This window comes from Macaca nemestrina, chromosome 15, assembly GCF_043159975.1.
Source record: "Macaca nemestrina isolate mMacNem1 chromosome 15, mMacNem.hap1, whole genome shotgun sequence".
In the NCBI taxonomy this organism is placed as follows: Eukaryota; Metazoa; Chordata; class Mammalia; order Primates; family Cercopithecidae; genus Macaca; species Macaca nemestrina.
Window position 1 is genome coordinate 24,019,416 of NC_092139.1, and position 24,603 is coordinate 24,044,018.

At 47.2% G+C, this 24,603-nt stretch overlaps 2 long non-coding RNA genes across 10 annotated transcripts in view; both read left to right on the top strand.

Moving 5' to 3' along the window:
• Window positions 1-24,603, top strand: part of LOC105496355 (uncharacterized) — a 382,416-nt gene that overhangs the window by 217,122 nt on the left and 140,691 nt on the right. The gene's annotated exons all lie outside the window — the stretch shown is intronic.
• The window catches only part of LOC139358458 (uncharacterized), a 51,310-nt gene that overhangs the window by 16,994 nt on the left and 9,713 nt on the right, over window positions 1-24,603 (top strand). Inside the window, exon 2 of the long non-coding RNA XR_011613354.1 lies at window positions 164-337. This is a non-coding gene — a long non-coding RNA (uncharacterized lncRNA). The remainder of the gene's footprint in view (window positions 1-163; window positions 338-24,603) is intronic.

The window sequence follows — 24,603 nt, forward strand, 5'->3', positions numbered from 1 at the left end:
CAAGCTGAATCTCAGATGGGGCGTGAAGAGGGGGATGCTCCTCTTTTATCCAATATCTGTCTGGTATCATTTATTCACTCAGCAAATGTTTGCTGAGGACCTACTGTGTGTTAGAGCCTGAGCTGGGCACTGGAATGACAAAGATCTGCTTCCTGCCCTCAAGGTGCTCACTGTTGAGGAAGCAAGTCAAGCAGGCAGGCGGTGACAGCGGAGTCAGGAGTGGTTATTGAAAAATGTCGAGGAAGAGCACCTCACCCAACTGAGTCCTGAAGACAAGTGAGAGAGGTGGCAGCAAGGGAAGGAAGGGCAGTACAGGCAGAAGAGGCAGCAGGATGGGGTAAGAGCTGGTCTCCCTTCCCGGATCGGTTTTCTCTAGGATAGACTAGGAAGCCGAGGTTTGCCTGGCAGCTGCTCCCGAGTGTCCCATTCATTTGCAGCTCCCTGCTCAGGGCTCCTCCTGGCTGCTCCTGGCTGTGCCATGGACCCCTGCTCCTCCCCGGAGTCTGAGGGCTGTTTCTGTATCAATGTGGGGCTGTTCTCACACGCGCCAGGGTGAGGAGACCATTCTTCCCTTTCCTGCTCTCTGTACCTGTGTTCCTTTTCACCTGCCCACCCTACAAGGCTATCAGAGCATGGTAGGCTTTACCGAAGTGTTGGTGGAACCAGACAGAAATAGCAACATAGGATAAAATATTTAAAATTATGTAAAGTGTGACTGTCCAGAGAGTTCCAGAAAGAATAGTGCATCAATTATAAGAAGGGTGCTCTGAAGGGGCTTCTGAGGCTTGCTCCCTTTCCTAAGGTCTACTCCTTCCTTCTTGCCATTTATATTTTATTTTATTTTATTTTCGAGATCGAGTTTCGCTCTGTTGCCCAGGCTGGAGTGCAGTGGTGCGCTCTCGGCTCACTGGAACCTCCATCTCCTGGGTTCAAGTGATTCCCCTGCCTCAGCCACCGTACCCAGATAATATTTGTAATTTTAGTAGAGTTGGGGTTTCGCCATGTTGGCCACACTGGTCTTGAACTCCTGACCTCAGCCTCCCAAAGTGCTGGATTACAGGCATGAGCCACCATGCCAGGCTTATTCCTTACTTCTTGTAAGAGAAAAAAGTCATTCTCTTTAAGTCTCTCTGGAGTCCAGTACCAGCTACTCTCCATGTTCAGGCAACCCCATATCCCTGATCTGAGGACACCGAATTCCCCACTCCCACCCCCATGAACACCACACCCACTCCCACATAACACTCATCTACCAACAACTAGTAGTTCTCAGAGACAGACCTGCCTCGCTCTTTCCTCATTCCGGCACACGTGCACAGCTTTCCTGCTCACAGACGGGACAGCCCTTCACATTTTTACACAGAGCTCTGTAGTCTCTCTTTGGTTCCTTCTGCTTTCAGTCTGCCCGGGGCTTACCAGTGCCTGAAAAGGGAAGGCCCCATTGCTGGCTACCTCTTAACTATACAAAGACAGAGGCTAAAGCTCTGAAATACAATTTACTTTAGGTGAATTTAAATTCTTAGGTGAATTTCTTGCTCCCTGAGCTGAGAAAACTCCTAGGTATTGATGGGATGGCAGGATGCTCTTCCCACACCATCCAATAGAAATGGAATGTGGGTCACATGTGTCATTAAAAAATTTCTGGTGTTCCAGTAGCCAAGATTTGGAAGCAACCTGAGTGTCCATCAACAGATGAATTAGATAAAGAAAATGTGGTACTTTCCATACAATGGAGTACTATTCAGCCATAAAAAAGAATGAGATTCAGTCATTTGCAACAGCAGGATGGAACTGGAGGTCATTAGATTAAGTGAAATAGGCCAGGCAGACAGAAAGACAAACATTGCAAGTTCTCATTTACTTGTGGGATCTAAAAATCAAAACAATTGAATCCATGGAGACAGAGAATAGATGCATGGTTACCAGAGGTGGAGGAGGGTAGTGGCGAGGTTGAAGCGGGAGGTGGAAATCATTAGTGGTACAAAAAATAGAATGAATGAATGAGACCTACTATTTGACAGTACGACAGAGTGACTGTAGTCAACAATAATCTAATTGTATATTTTAAAATAATGAAGAGTATAATTAGATTGTTTGTAACACAAGGACAAATGCTTGAGGGGATGGATACCCCATTTTCCACGACATAATTATTATGCATTGCATACCTGTATCAAAACATCTCATGTACCCCATAAATATATACACTTACTATGTACCCACAAAAATAAAAAATAAAAATAAAAAACCCAGGGATAATAAGTCCCTGCATGTTAAAAACAAAATTTCTAGTGTCCACACATTTAAAAAAGTAAGAAGCAGCAAGTGAAATTGATTAATCAAATGTGAATATAAATTAGTCTAAATATCATCATTTAGACATGCAATCAGTAAAAAATTACCAGTGGAGATATTTTGCATTCTTTGTTTTCATACTGAGTGTTCAAGATTCAGGGACCATTTTACACTTACAGTACAGTTTGATTTAGACTAGGCACATTTCAACGTGCCCAGTTGCTCTGTGTGTCTCATGGCCTCCGGATTGGACAGCAACGAGATAGAGTCTAAGTACCTGTGTGCGCACAGGCCATGGGAAAGAGGGAGGGATGGGGGGCGAGGAGAGAGGATATCTAGAAATGAGGTCTCAAAGAGATACTTTTGCTGTGGGAAAGCATTTGGACTTTATCCTGAAGACAATGGAGCAGATGTAGAAGGGTTTTACATAGAGGAGAGTTGTGATCTGGCTCACGTTTTAGAAAGATCTTCTGGCTGCCCAAAGAGAGGATGTTGGAGGAGGCAAACAAGTTTGAAGGCAGGAAGATTTCACTGGGACAATTGCTTCCTGGAGAGAAGGGAGGCTTACTGGGTGTGGAGAGAGGTGATTGGATTCTAGACTTGTGAGGGAGGTAGAACCCACAGGACATGTTGGATGTGGGGGTGTGAGAGGGAGCTGGAGTCACGGATGACATGTTCTGCCCTGTGCAATGAGGTGGATGGTAGTGCCATTTACTGAAACACAGAACAGGAGGGACGCCCAGGTTTGAGGGTGGAAGGTGAGTGGGGCAGTTTAGGACATGGGAGTTTGAGAGTCCTTCACACATCTAAGCAGAGGTGTCCCTCAGGAAAATGCACCTGGAGCTCGGGAGAGAAGTGTGAGTTGGAGACAAGGTTGGGCACCCACTGGTTGTGAGGGATCCCAACAATGTCTCTGAGTCCAGTGGGCCTTTTGAAGGTTTATACCTCCTAAGCCTGTCCTGAAAGTTGGTAGTGACAGCAGTGACCTTATGGTGCTTAGCACAGAGTCCTGGACATGCTGAGTGCACTGCAAATGTGAGCTGTCAGATGGTGATGATGATCGTATGCGGTCCCTCCTGTTCAGGCCCTGCCTCCTAGATGTTTGCTTTCGCTCAGCTTGGCCATTTGGCAAAGGTCTGAGACAGGTGGTTGGTTGCGGGGAACTGGGGCCTGGAATGAAAGGACCCAAGCTGAGGCTGCCGCTGGCTTGGAACCCAGCAGTGCGTTGGCTCCCCCAGCCTGAACATCAGCCTCCTGACCCATACTTGATTCTTTCACACCTTAGGTCACTCACTGGCTTCCACTCAATTTTAGTTCTCCTTACCCTCAAATCCTTTACTTGTTATTGGGGATGCTCTGCTACACTGCCCGGACCCCTCATTCAGGAATGAAGGACTGATTCTACCAGCTGCCGGGGAAGTTGTCAGCTGATAGCTTTCAGCTGTCAGCCCTCTCTAGAAATTGCCCTGGCTGAAGACAGTCCTAGCATCCAAGGTCACACTCCTTCCCAGGTCAGCCCACATCCAATGACTGGTCAAGGCAGGGCTATAACAGCCTGACCCACTTACCCTAACTTGGGATGGCTTTAAAAGATCATCCAGCTTTAGACCTCCACTTGGGATCAGCTGAGACTGCCCTGTTGTGACCGCATTGCTGTCTCTCTCTCCCTCTGCCCATTACTGCTGCCTTTCCCTGTACGTGTGGACCCAAGAGTACTCCCCAATGAACCTATATTCAAATCTCTATCTCAGTGTCTGTCTCCTCGAGTACAGCCTTTGATACTTGGCTTTGTCATTAGTTGCAGCCATGAAATTACAGTCTTGGTCAGATGTATTGGAAATTCTCTTTCTCTCTCTCTCTCTCTCTCTCTCTCTGTGTCTCTCTCTGTCTCTCCCACACATACACACACCCCCAATCTTAGGCATTCACTCATTTGGTCACCAGGTTTCATCTCTGGACATCCCATCACACTGCGCTATTCTTAAATGTATCTCCTTGCTCCCTTCTTCCCACCCCATCTCCATCTCTTTCCCCCTCTCTCCTTTCACAAGATTAAGCTCCGACCCATAACAAAACAACTTTTAACCTCCAGGTTTTTTTTTCCCTTTCTCAGAGTTCTGTGCCCCCTGCAAATTGGGCCAGAGTCAGAAGAGAAATCTTGACATTCTCAGCATTGGTCCCCTCATCCGTCTCATCCCTTCCGACATACCCTGAGCCTGTGAGGTGGAGAGGGCATTTGAGGGCTGTGTCCCTGTAGTCCCTCAAGCCGGGCCTTGGGGGGCGGGCTAAGATTTCTGCAAGATCTCGAATCTGAAGAGCCTAAGTCGTAGCTCACGTCCCCACTGAACAATGAGGCTTGATGAACGGGGTGTGATGTGCAATTGCTGATGAATATCAAGCTGATTCCCTATGACTCTCAACGTGGTGCATGTGCGAGTGCAAAGCTGTGTTGTCCCAGGAGGGCTCAATATGAGCTCCAAGTTTCCCAACTTCCTGGCCTCAAAATTGATGTGTACAAAGGAAAAAAGGAGAAGATGCAAAACCCGCAAAGCAATATTTCCCAAGGCGAAGCCTGACATTATGACCGCCTCTTTAAGCACTTTTATTGCATATATATATATATATATTTTTTTTTTCCCTCAACTGCATCTTCTGACTGACAAAGCTCTTTCTCGCCAAAAGCGACCGTTATAAAATTATGACTTGCGCATATATAATGTTTGTGTTCAACAAGAAAACAGAAATGCCACCTTATTTTGTGGTTACAGCTGCACAATTCACATCCGGCAAGATTGATCATATTAAGGTTATGCAATCATCTAATTGCAGAGACAAGCCTTGAGTAATAACTCCAAATGCTCGCACTTCAATCTGCACAGCAGAGTCGTTGCCGAGTCCTGATTAGCGCCTGACAGCGTTCGGGCACCATTATCCGCTCTGGCATTGTCTAATTCTCCATTTCCAGCCGAAGCAATCTACCCACTAACTGATCTATGACAAACAGGCTCGGAACAGCAAAGCTGTTTGGGTTGCAGATACATATCTAACAAAACATGACTCTTTGGGCTGTTTCCAGCTTTTCGTAGCAAAGTTTTCCCCTTTCCCAGGAGAAGGCAGCCTCTTCCTCCCCCATTCCGTTCTCTCCCCTCCTCTCATTGTCAGGAGGCTGCAGATGACTAGACAGGGAATCTGTAAAATCTTTACCAAATTAACTCCTACTTGGATCTCAGATTTTGGCCCCAAGCTGGCTTTTTGAAAGGCAGCCTCTACTCACTGCTGATACACAGTATCCCTGTGCTTTTTCTCTGTAGCACTTCACACTGTTTGCAACCATGCCTGCAAGTCCTATGGGCTTCACTTTCAAACTGTATCTGGAATCCAATCACTTTTAACCACCTTCATCACCAGGGCCCATGCCACCCACTCCTCTCCCCTGGATTATCACATCACTGTCCTCTCTGGCCTCCTAGCTTCCTCCTTTGTCCTCCGTCTACTCTACAATCTATTCTCAATTGAGCCACAAAGTACTTTGTAAAAATGTCAATCAGATAATAGCATTCTTCTACTCAAAACTCTGTAATTATTCCCTATCTAACTCAGAGTAAAAGCTAAAGTCTTTTCAATGGCTTTATAAGCCTCACATGATCTCACAGTGTCCTCTCTCTGGCTGCATTGCTTATCTCTGCATTGCCTTTGTCTTTCTAACCTTCTCACGCTACTCTAGCCGTGTTAGTCTCCTTGCTCTTCCTTGAACACACCAGACACATTCTGACCTCAGGGCCTTTGGACTTGCTGTTCCCTTTTCCTGGAGCTGCCTTCCTTCAGATAATCTACATGGTTTGCTTCCTTTCTTCCTGTGGGTCACTGTTAAAATGTCACTTTAGCAGACACCTTCCCTGGCTACCTTATCCAAATGGTAAACCCTCCCCACCCCAGTACTGCCTGGCTCCCTTACTGTGATCTGTTTCTATAGCAGACACCTTCCTCTAACATACTGTGCTTATTTATTTTGTGGATTGCCTTTTTGTCCTCTCTTGAGCGTAGAGCAGCTCTCTCCAACAGAGCTTTCTATGCTGGTGGAAATGTTTTATATCTGCTCTGTCTAGTGTAGTTGTCACTAGCACATGTGGCTATCGAACACTTGAAATTCAACTAGGGAGACTGAGGAACTGAGTTTTTAATTGGATTTAATTTAGATTTAAGTCATCACATGTGGCTAGTGGCTGCCATATTGAATAGCACAGGGCTAGACTATCTGTTCTACAAGGACGGAGATCTTCTGAAAAGGAGTTTAGAAGCATATATCATAAGCCTAAAAAATATTCATAGCCTTTGCCTTAGTAATCTCGCTTTCAGAAATTTATCCCAAGGAAAAGTTGTGTGTAGAAGAATGTTCACTCCACTGACATGGATAGTAGTAAAAAACTGGAAATAATCTAAAAGTCCAGCAATAGGGGATTGAGCAAAGCAAATACAGTGCTTTGGAAATCTGATGGAAATTGAGCAACTTCTTAAATTAACATAGATTAGTAATTAGTGACACGGACAAAATGTCTGTGACATCTTACTGAATGAAGAAGCTAACAAAACTGTGTTTATGTCACAATCCCAATTTTAGAGAAAGTGTATATGATATATATAGTGATTCAAAAGGAAGAAATTCTACAGGTGGAATTTCCTGTGTTTTTTATTTTGGTATGTTTTTCTGTGTATTTCACATCTTCTGCAATGAATGTGTATCACCCAATTATCAGAAAAATGAAGTAAACCTAACCTTTTGTTAATAAATAGTTTTCACCCTGCATTTCTGATTTGACATTGCCATTTGTAGGTATAGAGTATGGGAACAAAGCTGATGTGAGCCCTTTGCTCTTCTTTTCAGTGATTTAAGTCCTGCCCAGGCTGCTGCTGAGTGTCAACTTCTCTTTTTAAGAGATTCTGTTTCATTGGTTCTTAATTCCTTTTCTGAGCTTTGAGCAACCACGAGAAGGTTCTAATTCTTCCCCTTCCCTCCTAGAATGTGATGCATGGGGAGGTTTGTCCACCATAGAGATGCACAGTGATCAGTGATCACAGAAACTTCCAGCTTTGCGCTGGAAGACTCTTGAGCAGATGACAATCCCACTGAGCTCAGTGACTAGCTACAGTTTCTTTATGCAAAGGTAAGCTCACACAAATATATTCTCACCTCCTTTCCTTTTTACACAAAGAGGTACATGCTGCATACTGTTTTGAACCTGGCTTTTTCTACCTAATGAGCTCAGTGGGGTTGTCATCTGCTCAAGAGTCTAGCACGGCATCTCTCCCTCTGAGCTTGGAGGACTTTGTTCTGGGCACAAGCATCCTCTCCCACTCACAGTCCTGATGACTCATCGGACCTACTGAAGCTTTTGGAAAAGTCCTTCCCTGTGTGCACTGTGGCAATGCCATTCCTCGGCCTGGAGACCTTCATGGTTTGGTTCCCACTCAACTCTCCAGCATCATCTCTCACTGCTGCCCACTTGCACATACACGGTTCCTTGGGGGTTCCCTCAAAACCTATGTCTGTGCCTTTGCATAACCAGTTCTCCTGCCTGGAATTCCATTTCTGCATTGGCTATTGCCTCTGTTCTCTTGAGAACAATTTCTAGAGTTACTTCGTGGTTCAATGCAACTTGATAATGCACTTACCTGTCTCATGGACTGTGCTTGCAGGGAGCATGAAGGAGAGGAAACAAGCATTTGCTAATTCCTTGCAATGTGTTAGGCACTTGAGAAAAGGCTCACAGTTGATCAGAGGAGACAGACAGGTGAGAAGGTCATTACAATGCAGCATGACAAACATCTTAACTCAAGTATAGACAAGATGATATGGGAACAGTAATTTCTGCTGGGATGGGATGAGCAGTGAGTAGTTTCAGGTAAAAGGTCAAGTTGGACCTTAGAAGGGAGATAATTTTCATTTTAAAGTAGCTACCTAGCGATATGATAGTGGACCAAGCTCCTTGCCTCTCTGAGCCTCGGTGGCCTTATTTCTAAAATGGGCATCATGACTCATGCTCTGGCCACCTCCCCGGGCCGTTTTTATAAGTCCATAGTATGGAAGGTGCTGTTGATGTCTCTTCCTTGGTATTCTCTGTTCCAGTACATGTGACTCTCTGTCTGAGTGTTGGTGGGTCAGGAGTGCTATAGAGTTAATGAGGATCTTCAGCCAAGATCCTTATTATGGGAGTGGGTAAATAAATACCCCAGTTCCTTCTCCCCGTAGATGGAATAACTTGGAGGAGCACATCTATACTGGCTCCTAGAGGTATCCAGGAGGTTGGAGTTTCACTTACCCAAGGTGGTAACTTTCTTGACCATGCATCCTTGACTGACTACCTTCCCCTTCCAGTCTCACTTGCCCAGTCCCCTACTGGTGCTTGCTGGGACCACCTCCTAAATATATTACTTACCCTGGAATCCTGTTCTCAGGTTCTGCTTCTAGGGCACCCAACTGGTTTCCTATGGAAATGTGAGACACTGTTCCCAACCTCTCTCTCTGACAAGCCCTGCCTCTCTCACCCTGTCCCCTCTCTTTCCCTGACTATATCATGTTTTCATGTGGGCTTGGGTTCATGATTATGACAAAAAAAAAAAAAGAGCTTTTGGAGCACAAAACCCATAGACAATAGGAACCCAGAGAACACCTAGGCTCAGCAAAATGCAAAGAAAGGGTGGATTTTATTTTACAGTGTGTGTGGGAGTGATTCTCAGCGGCTGCCACCTAACACCAGTCCATCACCTCATTAGTTCTCCAGCCCTGGGGCGTTTGAAGTTGGCTGCAGTGGGGGTGGGGTGAGAGGGTGGGGGTATGATGGGAGCCAGATCCATGTGTCCTTTGTCGTATCCCCAGTTACTTCAGGCTGGGATGAAAAGAAGGTCTATGCATCTGGCCCTGCCCTCGCTGCCCCTCCTCCCTCCCAGGCCAGGATTCCCCTCCTGGGTGGGGCCTTTGGACAAGGGGCCCAATCTGTGGCTCTCACTCTCTGGCATGGGAAAACTGCTGGCTCAGCCACCCACATCAGCTTCTGCCACTTAGCCAGCTCAGCTCTCCCAGCCAACCTCTCCCAGCCTACTCCCAGGGGCCTAGATCTTTGGAATCAATAAGAATCAGCAAACAGCCACTAAGCATCTCCATGGACAGTCGTCGGCCTGCCTTATCTCACAGGGTGAAAAGGGTATGATCCGCTTTCTTCCGATGAGGAAACTGAGGTTGGAAAATAGGCGTACAAAAATCTTGGCTGGCAGAACTAGCCACCCAGAAACAGTGTCCCCTTGCCAGTGAGGGAGCTGGCAGGACCCAGCTCCGCATCACCTTCCAGCACCCGCTTAAACCTCATTTTCGAGGTGGCAGCAGAACGTGTGGTATTCCCAACAGCGCCAACATCTGGGGCAGAGGTGGAGGTGGGGTCTTCATTAAAATGCAGTGACTCCATTGGCACCAAAATAAACGTGACATTTATCAGAACCTGCTAAATCTATTCAGCGCTTGCTTCCTTCGGAAGTGCAGGGTTCATGCCTTGGGCCTGGAGAAAAAAGGTCTTTGCTGGTGAGAAAAATGAGCTGGCAAGATGGGAAGTAGAAAGAGAAGAGGGAACATTGGAAAGGGCAGGCTGAGAGGGGGCAAGCCTCAGCCTTGAGTCACTCTCTTCAATGCCGGTGAGTCCTCTGCAAAGGGAAGATAATGATTTTAAGGTAAAAGTCAATCATGTTGGAGAGGATTTCTGTTGCCTGATAAGGAAATCAAACAAAAGTAATCCACTCAAACCTAAACCAGATTAAACTAACCTTTATGGAGCTCCTAGAATGTTGCTGGCATTTTTACATATTTCTCGTAATAACCTAGCAAATTACTTTTTATCCCTATTCTACATATAGGGAAACTGAGGTACAGAGATGCTAGATGAGGCACTCAAGATTACTCAGCTAGTGTGTGGCATTCATGAACTGTGCTCTGCCACACCTGGGTGGGGCAACAATTATCTCATAAGTGTGATTTGGAGGCAAGCACTTGATTGGAAGAAAAGAGACTGGCATCTGAGTCCAGACTTACTATTTGGGTTTGGAAAGTCTTTGCTCGGTAAAACATGGTCCTTAAGTTCCCTTGGTTCTGATCACCTTATGCATGAGCATTTGTATGTTCTTGGTTATTGACCATGGAAAAATCCCAAGCCACCATTCCCAGATCTCTTGCCTGGGCCCAGGTCTCTGGAGTGTAATGGGAAGCTGAATATCTGTTTCTACCTAACAAATGGAAGCAGCATAGGAAAGCACTCTGGTTGCCTGGGTTCCAATCCCAGCTCCGCTGCTTACCAGCTCTGTGACCTTAGGCAAGTTACTTAACCTCTCTGAGACCTTATTTGCATATTTTTTTGTCATTGTGAGCATTATGAATAATAATCACAGCAAATGTTTAACATTTGCTGTGAGTGATTATTAAGTGTCAGACACTATGTTAAGGGCTTTACATGCATGAGTTCATCTAATCCTCATAATTACCCTATGAAAAAGTTACTTTCATTTTTCTCATTTTAGAGATGAGGAAACTGAAGCTTAGAAACTGTGTTCTTAGATGTGATATATCATGATTCCCAGAAAGCAGTAGAAAGTTCTAGTTCTTGCTTCTTTCTGGTCTCTGTGTTGCTAATTCCTATGGACCCCCCAAACAGCAGACCCAGGAGAAGAGCCAGGAAATGGGAATAGAAAAAATAAAACAACTTCATCTCAGGGAGGAAGTTATTTTATTTTTCTTTTTAAAGACCTGATACCCTGCCAGACCAGAGCTAGCTAAAGCTGTTATTTCAGAGGGGCTCTTTCTCAGGACACCTCAGACTACTCTGGCACATTTTGGGAATCTTTTCTCCTGGGGCCCCTGGGGGCTTCAGGTGGGTGGATGAGCATACAGTTTGCCTAAAGAATAGTTGCTGGGTCCTGTGAGATTTGCTGCGAATCTGTCTCTTAACCAGGCATCTGAGAGACAGTTTATAGAGAAGAGTTCATGATTACGATTAGAACCTGAATTACCAACCCTCATGGGCTACTCCATGCTTGGCACTGCACTAGAAGTCTTTGCTTAGTGATATAATTATTTTCCCCATTTTTCAGAAGTGGAGACTGAGGCTTGATTACCCCATCTGCAATGGGCTGAGAGCAAGAGTATAATCAATGACCTTGTCCTCTCTTTCCTCCTTGCCAGCATCTTTTCTTACCCTAAATGGTTAACAGTGAGTAGATTAAGAGCAAGTGTTAAGTGCAATTATCGCAGAACAGTTAATACATAATTGCATATTTTTGTAAACAAGCTTAGAAGCTTTTTCATTGACCTCTCTGTGGCTCTGTGGTTTTGCAGATAAATTATCTTTCCTTTTACACTCTAATTTTCACTGGGAGCAATGGCTATGCCACTATCGCTCTTGCAGCCCCTACTCTCTCAGGGCTGTTCCTGGTGACTGTGTGTCCTGGCACAAGCTCACCCAGCCATGCGATGTGTGTATGTGCCCATGGGCCTCTCTGTGGCCATGGCAGAGTTAACAACACTGCAAACCCAGACAGATTCTGCTGAGAACTTCTGGGTGAGGGTAGGGATCCCCTTGGATGTAGGGAATAGCTCATGCTGGAAGGAGTAAAGAATTGGGAGTTTCCCTTCATGGGGGCTGGTATGGTTTGGCTTTGTGTCCCCACCCAAATCTCATCTCAAATTGTAATCCCCGTATGTCGAGGGAGGGACTTGGTGGTAGGTGATTGGATTGTGGGGTTGGTTTCCCCCAAGACATTCTCATGATAGTGAGTGAGTTCTCACGAGATCTAGTTGTTTGATAAGTGTCTGATGGTTCCTCCTTTGTTCTCTCCCCTGTCACCTAGTGAAGAAGGTGTCTGCTTCCCCTTCTGCCATGATCGTAAGTTTCCTGAGGCCTCCCCGGCCATGATGGACTATGAGTCCGTTAAACCTCTTTCCTTTATAAATTACCCAGTGTCAGGTATTTTTTATAGCAGTGTGAAAACGTACTATAAATGATACAGGGATCATTCATTCATTCTACAGATATTTGTTCATTGAGAACCTTCATGTGCCAGGTTCCCTGGGGAAATAGCCCTGAGCAAGGCAAATCTGGTTACAGACTGGCCAGGAATTGTTCTCAAACTATATTTAGTATTTCAGCAAGTCGCCATCAGGCCACCCAAGTTACCTGAAGCATGGAGCTTTGAGGCCGGGCATGGTGGCTCACGCCTGTAATCCCAACACTTTGGGAGGCTGAGGCTGGAGAATCGTGAAGTCAGGAGATTGAGACCATCCTGGCTAACACAGTGAAAACCCATCTCTACTAAAAATACAAAAAAATTAGCCGGATGTGGTGGCAGGCGCCTATAGTCCCAGCTACTTGGGAGGCTGAGGCAGGAGAATGGTGTAAACCCAGGAGGTGGAGCTTGCAGTGAGCAGAGATCGCACCACTGCACTCCAGCCTGGGCAATAGAGCGAGAATCTGTCCCAAGAAAAAAAAAAAAGCATGGAGCTTTGCTTGGAGGGAAAATTATACCATCTTGGTGGGGTTACCTTACTGGCCAGAAAACTCTGGATGGTTATGAATATTTGAAACTGGAAATGAATGAATGATTACTTAAAATATTTAGGGTGTTGTTAGATAAACTCTTTTGAAATATGGGTAGCTTGGAGAAACTCTGTAATGGGTTCAGTTGTCACCATAGGAGATCCTGGGGTCCACCTTCCTCCTGTCCTTTTCCCTAGACTATATGCTTCCTGGCAGACCTGTGGTGGGACTAGGCCTCCTCAAATGTTCCTGCTGCTGCTGCTGCTGTTAGCAGTAGGCAGTGAGAGGTAGAGGGGACTTGGGCCAAAGCTGTCCCCCATTCAGAAGCCTGTTCCACTGTCTCATTCCACTGCAGGCTCTGACTCCCCTTGCTGCATCCACCAGTCCCACTGCCCTATTTTCCTGTCTTCTTCCATGTTGTTGGACCCTGGATCTAGGCCACACGGAAGTCGCTGCACCGCCTCCCTCAGTTATATTTGGGGCCTTTGCTATGTCACAAAAGAGGTCCTCAGTTGGGAGCTCAGTGGGGTTGACTTCATGTCTGCAGCCCCCTCCCACCAGCACTGCAAACTCCTCGGACACTGCGGACAGGGAGAGGAAGCCTAAGGAGCAACATTCTCCCAGCCCTGTCTCTAATCTGCTGCATGCTGAACCAAGTGGAAACCCACCCCAGGAGACCAAGGATGCAGTGTGCTGGGTGCCAGCCAGGCAGGTGGAATAATTGCAGGCCTGGTTGGGTGGTGGCTTGGCCCAGGTGTCTTAAGTTAAGAGATCAGGGCAGGACTGGGTTCCCTGGCTGCCAACTGCATCCTAAAAGACTGAGGATCTTCCTGGACTCAGCAAAAGGCCGTATCTCTTCCCAGGATATGTGGCAGCAGGGTTAAGGCATGAGCTCTCTCTTTGGGATCTACAGGTAGTCATTAAGAGTCCCAGTTCTAGTGCCCATTGGTTCCTGCAAGTCAATTTGTTCTTCTGTGAAGAGAAATACACCCCCTCTCTACCTCACAGAGTCATGGATGAGGAATTTGGGGGGAAACTGTGGAGGGCTGTGTGCACGTGAGAAGTGGTGTGTGATTATGGTCATGTGGTAGAATAGGTGAGCTCTGGAGTCAGACTGTTTAGGTTCAAACCTGGTTCCACTACTACTGTATGACTGTAGATGAGTGGCTTAACTTCTCTGTGCCTCAATTTCTCATCTATGCAATAGGGATAATGATAGTCTCTAATTTATAGGGTAGTTGTGAGGATGAAAAGACTTGGGTTAATTCATGTAAAATGCTGAACACAGTGCCTGGTGCACAGTGTTTAGGAAATAATGATGCTGGTGGTGGTGATAGTGGGCTGGTGGTCATGTCAATGATGAAACAAAGAGAGTATATAGATACAGACCCTGATGTCTTTGTGAATGGTGAAGGGCACTTAACCATTCCAAATCTCCTCCCTTCATCTTTGGCCTTCACCTGACTCTGGCCAGGTGGGCAGCTCATTGGGAAGTGAATGACAAGTCTTATCCCATAGTGGATGACTTTGGGGAGGCAGTGCCAGGCAGGTCCCAGCCAAAGGAGATGTGAGGAGGACCATGCTCCTTGAGGCCTGTTTTCCCTGGATTCTCTGCTGGGTCAGTGACTGGTACTGAGCCTGTGACCTGTGCTAGGACCCTCAGAGGGGCCACTCTGCCTTTCAGAACCAGCACAAAGCCCCCTGTGCAGGTACCAAGCTGGGATAATTGGGGAATCATGGAGCCAAATTAGAAGAGCTTAGGCATAATTGAGAATTCTTCTGCCTATTTGATACTAAAGAGCTGATCTGGGCTGACATCTGGGGAAGGGTTCAGAGTGCTTTTGATTATGAAGTGTTTTTTTTTTTTTTTTTGAGACGGAATCTTGCTCTGTTGCCAGGCTAGAGTGCAGTGGTGCGATCTCGGCTCACTGCAACCTCTGCCTCCCAGGTTCAAGCAATTCTCCTTTGTGTTTTAAGTGGCAGAGGAGGAGCCTCTGGACTCCTCAAAGCAAACCCTCTGTGGCGTGCACTCTTTTCCATGAGGCCTCATTTCCTGAGGAAATGCCTCCCAGTTCTATCTCTGGCCAGACAGTGACTGCCAGATTCCCGGGCTTGGGTGACAAGAATAAGACAGCGGTCTTGGAGAAAGAAGGGACTGGGTGGGGGTCCTGGAGGGAGGAGAGAAGGACCCCTTTTAAGTTCCAGGGACCACTGGACTATCCCATTCCTTTTAGAGGGGCTCCCTTTGGCCTGCTCCAGTCTGGGCAGGGTTTCCCGGCATCTCATCATTCCCTGGGTGATAGGCACCTGCCGCTCCCTAAAAACAAAACAATGAACCATCGTGACAGCCACAGCTCACCTGCTTTGAGGGCTTTGTACGGGCTGGGGACTGTGTCCCAGGTTCTACCAACATTATCACTTCATTGACATACTGTTCATCTGCCAGTCTTTTGCCAGTTTGGCTTCAGTGATAAGAAGGTATTAATTACCCTGGGGTGTGGAAGCCAGAATTTCTGCACAAGCCAGAGGGGGTAGTGTTGTCCAGGATTGGAATGCCCATCCTGATAAGTTCCTCTGCCCCCATCTTCCCTTCCTCTTATGCCTGTAACTGTCCATCCAGACCTCTCCTTTTCATGGAGTCTTGCTTGGCCCCAGTGTCTCTGCCCTTCTGTGTCTCTCCCTGTCTATGGGCTCTCTGCCCCATTCTGTCCTGACTTTGGTCATCCGACTTCTCCCCCTGCTGTCAGTTCCTCCCCTCGGGTTCTCTGCAGGGACAGGAGGCACTTGGTCTGCTGAGATCAGCAAACGCCTCATACTCTGTCCACAAAACACCAACTGTGGTTCCTCTCCCCCCTCTCGGAGGCCTCCAGTTGCCTCTCACGCCAGTTCCTGAGTCCTCAGCCCCATCCAGGTTTCCTGAGAAAGTTGGCGTTGTGGTGGTCCCGGCGGGTGGGTTGGGCAGTGGCTAGGCTGGATTCTTATGGGAAAGCGAGTGTGTGTGTTCTCAGCCTGTGGTGACACGGCCCCCACCTCTCATGGGCCCTGCTGCCTACTCAGCCTCCCTGGCCACAGACCACCTGGGTTGCCCCACGTGGAGAGAAGTCAGGACCTGAAAGTGAGGGAAGGGGAGGGCTGTGGTCCATGGAGGGGCACTGGAGTGAAAACCACGCATTTCCTCCTGGAAAGTCCTTTCCTGGGCTCCCAGCTTGGCCCAGGATGCAGGGAGGGGTGAGAATCAGTGCCTGGGCTTCCTCTATGGGGCAGGGAGAGCAAGACTTGGCACCAGTCACTGCCCTGGCTGTGTGTCCCCTGGCCACTTCCCTCGCCTCTTTGAGGCTCCTGCCCTGAGCTGCAATAGTGGTGGGAAAAATACTGGAAATGTGAGTCTTTTTCTTTCGTGTGCTCTCTGAGCACAAGCTGTGGCGTTAGGTGGGTGTGCAAGAAGGGGCAGCCTCCAATTTCTTATCTTGCTTTGCTCCTTCTTTCCTTCCCATCAAATTATCATCAAGTAGCTCCTGAGTCCCAGGCCTGCCTTCTAACACATGCAACACGGGGGAATTGTGCCACACGAGTGAGACACGTCCTGGCCTTCCGGGAGGTCTCGGTTAATATAAACACAACAACAACAACAACAACAACAACAACACAAATTAGAAAAAAATGCCTTACAAGCTTGGGAGCTTGTCAGAAATGTAGAATCTCAGGCCTTGTGGCAGACTTACTAAATGAGAATCTGCATTTAAATAAGATCCCTGGGTAATTCAAATGACATTGAACTACAGGTCTTGGTGTCTAGTTCTGGTCCTAGTTTCAACCTGGCTTCACTATTTACCAGCTGGATGGTCCGGGGAAAACTTCTCTGGGTCTCAATTTCCTAGCCTGTAAAATGAGCAGGATAATAAAAATTTATGCCCTGCAGTCATTGTGAGAATTACATAAGACACTGTCCTGAAAGCAGAAGCTGGGAACCCCAGGAAGCAGCTAGTCAATGTGAATGTGACCAGGTTGTAGCTGAGTGTGGTTTCTGCAGCCCTCTGGCCTTGTGGATTTCTACTGATCTTTAAGAAGGACTGAGTCTCTCACTCACATATGGCAGTAGTCCCAGAAGGGGTGAGGTTCACAGGTCCTAGAGCCAGTGTTCCTGTTTCAAATCCAGTGTTTGCTTTTTACTACTGGGTGACCTTAGGCAGGTCACTCTCCTGAGCCTTTGTTTGCCTACCTGTAAAATGGGGCTGTTGTGAGGTTTGCCTGAGCTAGTACAGGCACTGAGAACTCATACTTAGTGAGTACTGGCAACAGGTTTCTTACAATCCTTGCTTCTCTTAGTCACCTCTGGCTCCTGTTTCCTGATTTTTCTGATATCTCACCTTTATTCCTCTTCCCTTTGTCCTGGCCAGTCCCTGATGTCCCCAAAGCAGAGGGTGATCAAATGTCCAGATATGCCAGGGATGGTCATAGCTTATGCGTTTTGTCCCATTGTGTTACCTCCCCTCTCACTTTCTGAAATGTCCCAGTTAGGTGACCCTATCAAAGCCCCCCTCATGAAGAGCAGTTGTGTTTGCAACACTATTTTTTTAAAAAGGTTTATTGAGATGTAATGAACATAGAACAGATTGCACAAATTTAAAGTGTATACTTTGAAAAGTTTTGACAGATATTTGCTTGTGAAACTATCACCACAATCAAGATAATGAACATGTCTATCACCTCCCAAGTTTGGGAGGACTTTTAAGAGAGACCCAGGTGCAGTGTGGCAGGTCACACAATGGGACCAGTCCAGCCCGGCTGGTAGCATCATGCTCTCAGGAGGTCTAAGGCCTTCCCAGCCCAGGGAATTCTCAGTTGTATGCTCTCCTCATCCTTCCTTCTCTTCTCCCTCTTGGCCATCTCATTCTCCTTCTCCCAACATCTAAAAATTCTCATGCGGCTCTTCCTTTCTTTCCCAGCCAGTGGTTCTCAAACTTCTGTGTCCATGACAGTCATCAGCACTGTTTGTCAAATGTGCAGATTACTGGACCCCACCTTGCGGAATCAGACTCTCTGGGGGTGAGTCTGTGACACTTCATTTCTCACAAACATCTCAGGTGACTGATGTGAATGTCAAGCACATCCTCTATGTCCCCCCTCCCATTTATTTATTTATTTATTTATTTATTTATTTATTTATTTGAGATGGAGTCTTGCTCTGTCGCCCAGGCTGGAGTGCAGCGGCACGATCTTGGCTCACTGCAACCTCTGCCTCCCAGGTTCAAATGATTCTCCTGCCTCAGCCTCCCAAGTAGCTGAGACTACAGGTGTGTGCCACCACGTCTGGCTAATTTTTGTATTTTTAGTGGAGATAGGGTTTCATCATATTGGCCAGGCTGGTCTCGAACTCTTGACTTCAGGTGATCCACCCACCTCGGCCTCCCAAAGTGCTGGGATTACAGGCTTGAGCCACGGCGCCTGTCCTCTTTTATTTAAAATAACCTACATAGTGATGGATTGATAGTTCAGCAAACGACCATGGCACATGTTTACCTATGTAACATCTGCACATACTGCACATGTACTCCAGAACTTAAAATTAAAAAAAAAAAACCCAAATAATTCATCAGAGTGTTATGCTAAACAAAGAAAAGGTTTCTCGTTAGTGGAATGTATTAGTTAACTTGTGCTGCAAAACAAAGCACCTAAATGGGAATGGAATGTCGGAGATGGCCCCTCATTCTCCATGCCCTCTCTCCACGAGGTCTGCCATTATCCAGGCATCTAGCCTAAGTTCTTTGCAATACAGCATCTAGCTTACCAGGGAGCAAAAGCCAAAGCTGCTGGGCTTCTGAAAGGCTAACCTGGAGTGGGAACATTGCAACTTTCACCTCATTGTGTTGATTAAAACAAGTCCCAGGACCAACCCAGAGTCAAGGGGAGGGAAAATAGACATGCTTTCTTGATGCGAGGTGCAGCAGGTGTGTGCAGGGATGGAATTGTTGGCAGACACACTGCCACAGAGGAATTCTGCTGCCAGTTTTTGAACTACAGTTCTCCCCCTTCAGTAAAGTAACTGTCATCAGTACTATTCGTAGTAGTATCTGGGCTATACAGAAGGGACTATAGTAGAAGGGAGGCATTGCTACTTTTGTCTGGGAAAGGAGAGGATGGCTCCACTGCATAGGTTAAATGAGAAGTGATTGTGGGTGGAAAGTGAGGGGAAGAGGGACTGGCAAGAGCAAAGGCCTGGGGGCCTGAGATTATCCACATGTAAGACAGCAGGGAATGACAAGGCCACTCAAGGAGGCCTTCCAGGCTTCCTGGTGTCTACAGACAGGCCTGAGGTTCCAGGGATGACCAGGGTGGAGGGGGTCTGCAGGGGTGTGCCAGCAGTGTCCCCCACCACTGTACCTCAGCACAGACAGAGAGAGAGAAGCCTGAGGTTCCCACCAGGAACACAAGAGTTCAAAGGGCAGGGGTCTCAGGCATGAGAGGGTGGGACCAACTGGTTTCTGGGGAGCATGTCTAAGCCATCACTCTTGAACTATTCGGGGCAGGCAGCTTCATTTTCAATAGCATTCTCCTCACTTTCATTTGTGAGACCAATTACAGAGCATTTTGCACCACAATTACTGCCATTAAAACCTCTCAGTTCCATTTGGTGAATTTTAGTGGTAATTGAACAGAGGTAGCCATCACACAGGAGATTGTCCAATTGAATCTGCCCAAGCACTGAACTGTGAATTCCAGTCCTCCCAAAGCAGTCACATGGTGCCTAGGTGGAAGCCGCTTGCTTCCCTCCCATGGGGATCTTGCCCTGGCCCACGTGAGAGATCAGCTCTACATGGAAGGGTGATGGGAGGTGCCTCCAGCCAGGGACAGCTGTGCAGTACCAGATTTTAGGGCGTAGGTTAGGGATGGGGCTGGAGTGGCAATTTCAAGACTTGGGAACCTGAAGGTTTTGATGTTTCAGAGTTGGGAGTGTGACTGGATTCATGCCTTCATTTATTATTTCTAGAACAAATACTTCTGTAGCACTTACCGTGCACTGGCCACTCTTCTAAGTGCATTGCAAATATTAGCTTCTTTAATCCTCATAGCAATGCCATGGTTAGTCATCTTGTGATTGTTCCCATCTGATGGATGAGGAAACTGGGGCTCAGAGAGGTTAGTTAAATTGCTCGAGGTCACGCAGCCAATAAATAGCAGGACAATTTGACTCCAGAGTTTCTCTTCTTGTTTTCTTTTTCTCTTGTGGTTTCCTTCCTTGATGTTTAGGGCAGGCTTATAAGAATTCCTAAGTATGTCGGAGGAGCTGAGTGAAGGGATCTGGCCATCCCTAGGCTGTGGTAACAAAGGAGAGGGGTAACAGAGCCTGGAAACCTGCTTGATGGTGGGAGCAGGAATCCAACTGAAATCCTTAAGAAGGAGGAGAGACTTAGGGGACAGAGTTAGGATTGGGTGGTATAGGAGCCACACCTCACCCAGAGGCTCTTTGCCCAGATCCCAACTACAAAGTTCGGGTTTTGCTTTTGCAGAAAAGGCCGTATTCCCTGATCTGTGTGATAACTGTTCCAAGCCTCCAGCAGACATGCTGGACCCCAGAGTGAGAATGAAGGATGGTAAGCCATCTCTGTCTCCATTGCTTCTGATTCCTTTGTAGATGTAAAGCCAGATGAATCAGGACACCAACTCTGTGCCTTGAACATCTACTGATGAGAAAACAGGCTCAGCAAGGAAATGTCATTTACCCAAAGTCATGTGGCCAATGTATGGGAGGGCCAGGCTTCAAACTCAGTTCTGTCTGATTCTCAAATCCTTGCTCTATTCGTTGCACCCAACTTCCTGCTTCATCAGGACAGAAACAAGTCACTCACACAACTGCTGGGGATGGACCCAAAGATACCATCTGTGAGGGCCTCACTAACCTGCTATGGGAACTGTCTGTCTACTCTGCTAGGAGCTCTGTTTGAGCCTGGACTTGGTCTGAATTATCTTTAAATCCACCCCAGGGCTTGGTAGGTCAGTTAAAAACAGACAGGGCCATACTGGAATCTCAAAACCATGGCTGGAGAAAAGTCCTTTCCTTGAACTTGGGAGTTTCTGCTTAAATCCTTCCTGGGTGGCTCAGCCCCTTCTTGAGTAGCCTGGGCTGGCTTCACCTACCATACCCCACTCTGGGGAGCACTGTTGAGGTCACATTTGGCTAAAAAGGATCAGGGGACTCTTTTCAGGAAGCGGCAGGAAAGCAATTGGGTTTGGACTTTCCTACTATGTAAAGATGGTAATCCCACCTGTTTCCTGTAACTAGCAGGTCAGTCTCAAGTTGGGAGCTCTGCTTGGAGTTTACCTCTGTGATAGTTGGCAGGGACTGGGCTAGGGTCAATGGCTTAGGGCAAGCCTGCCTCTCGGGGAAGGTCAAGTGCCAAACCTCTGGAGTCTAGCCTGGGAAGGTTAAGGGACAAAAAAGGTCCCCTATGTCTTCAGATCAGTAGTTCTCAAAACTTTAATGGCATCAGAGTCACCTGGAAAGCTTAATAAAACAGAGACTGTGGCTGGGCGCAGTGGCTCACGCCTGTAGTCCCAGCATTTTGGGAGGCCGAGGTGGGTGGATCACCTGAGGTCAGGAGTTTGAGACCAACCTGGCCAACATGGTGAAACTTTATCTCTACTAAAAATACAAAAATTAGCCTGGTGTGGCGGTGGGCGCCTGTAATCCCAGCTACTCAGGAGGCTGTGGCAGGAGAATCACTTTAACCCAGGTGGCAGAGGTTGCAGTGAGCCGAGATCATGCCACTACACTCCAGCCTGAGTGACAGAGTGAGACTCTGTCTCAAACAAAACAAAATAAACAAAAACAAACAAGAAAACAGAGATTGCAAGGCCTCAGCTTCAGAGATGCTCATTCAGTAAGTCTGGATGGGGCCTGAGAACTTGCATTCTAATAGGCTCCTAGGTGATGCTGATGTGGCTGGTCCGGGGACCAGACTTTGAGAATGATTACGTTGGACATTTTTCTCTTGACTCCTCCCTTGTGGGGTGTGCCCCAGCAGGCACTGGGCTGTATTCCTACCCCCCACCCCCCACATGCTCCAGCTTGCTGCTGGTGGCGTGTAGGGTGACAGCCAGGGCCAGGGAGGATCAGGTAGGAGCACCAAGCTGATGAGGAATTTGTAGAAAGAAGCTGGGGACAAGCTACAGATGATTATTGGAGGCAACCATGATGCTCACCACCAAGCAGTGACCAAATCGGAGACAAAGACTCCACTGAGGGCTCTAGAAAACTCTTCAGATGCAAAGCTGAAAGGCTGTGGGGAGCAGTGGAATGAGTACATACTTTGAAGGCTCTGCCACTTTCTGGCTGTGTGCATGTGTGATTTTGAGTAAACTACTTCTCTCTCTGCCTCAGTTTCTTCATCATTCAAGTGGGGTGAATACCACTTTCTATGATTGTTGTCAGGAGGTAATTGAGATTACAAATGAGAGCGCTCTTGGTACAATGCCTGTCATTAAATGCAGGGTCTTTCCAATTTCCTTCTCTATCCTAGAAAGGTCATCATACTGGCTTAGTATGACTCCCGTCTCTCTATCCGCTTCCACCTGTCCTCTCCGGCCACTGGACCATCAGCCTACATTATCATAAAAAAGAGCGAGATTTTAATTTGTAGAATGTTTCTTTCCTTCTTTTTCCTTTTTTTTTTTTTTTTTTTTTTTTTTTTTTTAAGAAAAGCCTAATTAGGAAGCCCGTTAAATGCCTGCAATTCCAATATAATTCTATTAAATTCTCCCTGTAAAGTTAATGTTACAGACTTTTTAACAGATGTTTTAATTAGGCATTGTTATTAAAGAGAATACTGTAGAAATTAAAACCAGACCCGAAATGGGGGAAGAAAGGCAGTTTTCTTGTGCTGGGTAAATGGTGGCAGCCGCCCAGCAAAGAGCTGTTGGCAGCAGGTCATGAAAAACATGCACAAAAGGAGAGGGAATACTTGGCGCAATCCGCATTGCTCAGCAAGAGGGAAAAATGCCCGCGCCTGGTCCACTCAGCCAGCACAACCTCGAGCCCAGCCAGCTTGGGAAACGGGGAGAGAAGCCAGGAAGGTTAGAGACCCCCTGGCTCAGCTTGACAGGTTTTGGGGTCCGTTCCTATTGTGGTCATTCCATTTAGGTCCATGTCCTCTGACCCTCCTTGGCAGCCCACGAGGCTGGGATTACTCTTACCCATTTTACAGATGAGAAAACAGGCTCAGAGATATCTGATCATCTTCCCAGGTAGACACAGGAATGGACAGAGCTAGAAGTTGAATATGGGTTTTCTGCTATGTGGTGCTGGCTTGTTTCTCCAACAGTGATACAATCTAGTGCATATATATATATATATATATATAGCCTGAGCTTTGGGGACAGAAAGATCTAGTTTAAGTCTCAGCTTTTCTTTTCACTGGCGGTGTGTCCTTAGACTATTTGCTTAATCTCTCTGAGCCTCAGTTTTCTCATCTGTAAAATGGGAAAAATAATAGACCCTATTAATTCATGGAATTCAAATGAAATATTGCGTCTAAGGGCACCAAGCACAGGGCCTGGCAGATGGCAAGTGCTCACGGAGTGCTCATAGATATGATGAAAGCTTCAGCCAGCAAGTGCAGAGCTAGAGCTCCAATCCAGATGTCTGGTCCAGAGTCTGCCCTTTCTGTGGCACCATACTGGGTGGTCCAGCCAGCCCTCACTGTGGGCTAAAAGACCTGATTATTGTTTGAGACTCAGCTGATGTTCACCATCTAGAATTCTTAAAACCAACAGTGGTTTCTGCATTCGTTGCTACTGTCTGTGCCCTGCTATCTGGAAGGCAACCTCACCTTTGATGCCAGTCAAGTGAGGGGTCGCCCAATGTGTGGCTGGCTCAGGTAAGCCATCCTGCCACTGGGGATGGGAGTCATTGGTTGTCATGAAGACCCCAAGTGAGACATCCAGCTCCTTCTGAGATGGGCCACCCAACTCCAGATGGCTCCTCTAAGGAGGCAGGAGGAAGGGGTGAGGTTGGAGAGACCTGGGTTCGAATCCTGTCTTCTTTGATAGCAACAATGAAGCCACTGGCTGCTGTCATGGGCCTCCACTCCTGAGTTTGCATTTTGCTGTCTCCTTCTCTTGGGCATTGAGCCAAGGGCCTGGGTGAGGGTGAGCGCTCCCAGGAGGCACTGAGGCTACTGAGACTCCCTCTGGTGCCTCTGGTGACATGCTCAGATTTGCCTTTTCTAGGGGCTAATTTTCCTGTCCGCTCTCCAAGTCTGTCAGCCTGGGATTATTCAAATGATGTTTATTTCTGTCCTGTGACCCAGATAGATCTGCCACGAGTACTTTTGTGAGAGCTTGGAAGGAAGAAATGACTGAAAGCGAGGCCACTGTGTGGGTCTCATCCATGGGCCCCCTCCCAGGAAGCTCTGCAGACTCCTGCTTGTGTCCACTGGAGCTGCCACCCATTTCCCTCCCCTCTTGCTGCCTCTGTTATGACCACGCAAGTCATCCTTCTGGGCCATGGGGAGGCCGGGGTGCCTCTTGCTCAGGATGGCCTTTCTTGGGGTTGTTATTATGAGATCCCTGAGGTGCCAGGCAATGTACTGCCTGACACTCAGTAGGTGCCCCATAGTTGCTAGATGTTGAGGGACAACTTCATCCCCCAGTCCAGGCCTCCTGAGCCTTTTGTTTCAAGGATGTGGAACAGGTTTTCTCAGCCACCCCTCTTTATAGGCAGGAAGGTACTATGAAAAGCATG